This window comes from Tursiops truncatus, chromosome 15, assembly GCF_011762595.2.
Source record: "Tursiops truncatus isolate mTurTru1 chromosome 15, mTurTru1.mat.Y, whole genome shotgun sequence".
Lineage (NCBI taxonomy): Eukaryota > Metazoa > Chordata > Mammalia > Artiodactyla > Delphinidae > Tursiops > Tursiops truncatus.
This window is the reverse complement of record NC_047048.1, coordinates 43,969,755-43,972,847: the sequence shown is the minus strand read 5'-3', so window position 1 is coordinate 43,972,847 and position 3,093 is coordinate 43,969,755.

Genomic DNA, 3,093 nt, shown 5'->3' with positions numbered 1-3,093 from the left:
ATCACTTTGCTGTACACCTAAAACTAACACAACATTGTAAATCAACTCTACTCCACTAAATTAAAAAAAAAAAAAATGTAGGTTCTTCTAAATTAGAATTTAAGACCAGAATGACATCTGGAATATCCCAAATATTTGGAAACTGAAATTACCCACAAAGCAATGAAGAAATTAGACCATATTTTGAATTAACTGAAAATGAAAACATTAAAATTTGTGGGGGTGGAGTAAAAGTGGTACTTAGGGGAATATTCATAGCACTAAGTAACTGCATCATAAAAAAAAGGTCTGAAATCAGTGACCTCAGCTACCACCTTAGAAAAAGAGACAATTAAACCCAAAGTAAGCAGAAGGAAGGAAATAATAAACATCACTAGGAATAAGGAATAGAAGAACGGAGGTTGGCAAACTTCATGCTGTATGTGAAAGCTAGCTCCATGGCCTGCTTTTGTGCTACAACTGAGCACTGAGCAGCTGTAACAGAGACTATGTGGACTGCAGTCTAAAATAAAGTTTGATGACCCTAATAAACTAAAAGACAAAAACTCTATGATCATCTCAACAGATGCAGAAAAGGATATGACAAAATCCAACATCCATTCCTGATAAAAACTCTCAGTGAACCAGGAATAGAAGGGAACTTCCTTAACCAGATAATGGGCATCTACAAAAAACTCAGAGTTATGTTATACTTAATGGTAAAAGACTGAGTGCTTTCCACCTAAGATCAGGAACAAGATAGGGACTTCTGTTCAAACCACTTTTATCCGGTACTCTCCTAAAGGTTCTAACTAGTCCAGTTAGGCAAGAAAAAGAAATAAAAGGCATCTAGATTAGAAAGGAAGGAATAAAACTTTTGATTCACAGAAAACATGACCATGGCGTAGAAGACTTGATATAATTTACAAAAAAGCTATTAGAACTAAAAAGTGAGTTTAGCAAGGATGCAGGGCACAAGTTCAATATCAATTGTATTTCTATTTATAAACAATTAGAATTTGAAATTCAACAATACCATTTACAACAGCATCAAAACTATGAAATGCTGGCAAGAGATATGATAGACCTGTATACTGAAAACTACAAAATATTGCTGAGAGAAAAGGAAGAAGACAAAAATAGCTGGGCTGTTTATGGGCTGAAAGGTTCAATATTGTTAAGATGTCAATTCTTCCCAAATTGATACACAGATTCAATGCAGTTCCAAACAAAATGCTACCAGGTCTGTTTTTGGCAGAAACTGACAAGCTGACCCTAAATTTCATATGAAAAGCAAAGGACTTAGCACAGCCAAGACAAATAAGAAAAAGTAGAAATTTGGAGCAAACTAGATACTATCTATTTCTAGAACTATTCTAATCACCGACCTCAGCTTCCACCCTAAATAACTAGAAAAAGAAGAAATTAACCCCAAAGTAAACAGACAGAAGGAAATCATGAAGATCACTACAGAGGTCAAGGAATAGAACAGGGGTGGGCAAACTCCATGCTGTGGGTGAAGCCCAGCCCCAAGGCCTGCTTTGTGAATAGACTGCTTGGCACAGCAAACCATTCACTTGTGTACTGTGAGGACAAAGGTACTACAGCAGTTGAATATCCATATACCATCCCCACACCCCTGCCGTGACCTTGGAATCCACACCTTACACCATATACAAAAATTAACTCAAAATGGATCATAAAGTTAAGTGTAAAACCTAAAAGTTTCCTTCTAGATGAAGGAAAAAAATTTTTGTAACCTTGGGCTGGAAAAAAATTTCTTAGATATGACTCCAAAAGCATAAAAAAACACGAATAAATTTGATTTTATCAAAACCAAAAATGTCTACTTTTCAAAAGATTCTGTTAAGGGACTTCCCTGGTGGTCCAGTGGGTAAGACTCTGTGCTCCCAATGCAGGGGGCCTGGGTTTGATCCCTGGTCAGGGAATTAGATCCCGCATGCATGCCGCAACGAAAAAGTCCGCATGCTGCAACCAAAGATCCAGCATGCTTCAATTAAGACCTGGCGCAGCCAAACTAAATAAATAAATAATTTAAAAAGAAAAAAAAAAGGCGGGGCTTCCCGGGTGGCGCAGTGGTTGAGAGTCCACCTGCCGATGCAGGGGACACAGGTTCGTGCCCCGGTCCGGGAGGATCCCACATGCTGCGGAGTGGCTGGGCCTGTGAGCCATGGCTGCTGAGCTTGCGCGCCCGGAGCCTGTGCTCCGCAGCGGGAGAGGCCACAACAGTAAGAGGCCCACGTACCGCAAAAAAAAAAAGAATAGACAGACAAGCCACAAACTGGGAGAAAAATCTTTGCAAAGCATATATCTCATAAAGGACTTATATCCAGAATATATAAATAACTCCCAAAACTCAATAAGAAAACAACCTAGTTTTTTAACAAATGGACAAAGATTTAGACAAACTCACCAACGAAAGATATACACATTCCAAATAATCACATGTAAAGATACTCAACATCATTAGTCATTAGGGAAATGCAAATTAAAATCTTAACAAGATAGTACTACACGCCTGTTAGAATGGGTAAAATTTAAAAGGCTAATCGTAGCAAGTGTTGGAGAGGATGCAGAAGAACTGGAATTCATACACTGCTGGTGTGAATGCAAAATGCACAACAACCCTGGAGGAGTTTGGAAGTTTCTTAAAAAGTTAAAATTATACCTACAGTATGACCCAGCCATTTTACTCCTAGTTATTTCCCTCAGAGGAAAGGAAATACTTGTCCATAAAAGACTTGTACGCAAATGTTCCTGGCACCTTTTTTGTAACAGCCCCAAACTGGGAATAACACACTATTAGCAAAGAGGGTAGGGGGGAGTGACTCTCATTATTTCTGGTGGTAGGACAAACTTTAATTCCTACATATTGTGGCAAAAGCCATCAAAATTATAACTGTCCTACAGACAAAGCTGTATATGTATAGAATGATATATGTACAAGGTTACTCACATAGGTTTGTCTATAATAGCAAAAGGATGGAAACTGTTCAAGTGTCCATCAATAGAGCAATAGATTTTTTTCTCAAAGGTATTTAACAACCTCTATTAGTTTGCAGGGGTTGCCAAAACAAAATATTACAGACTGGG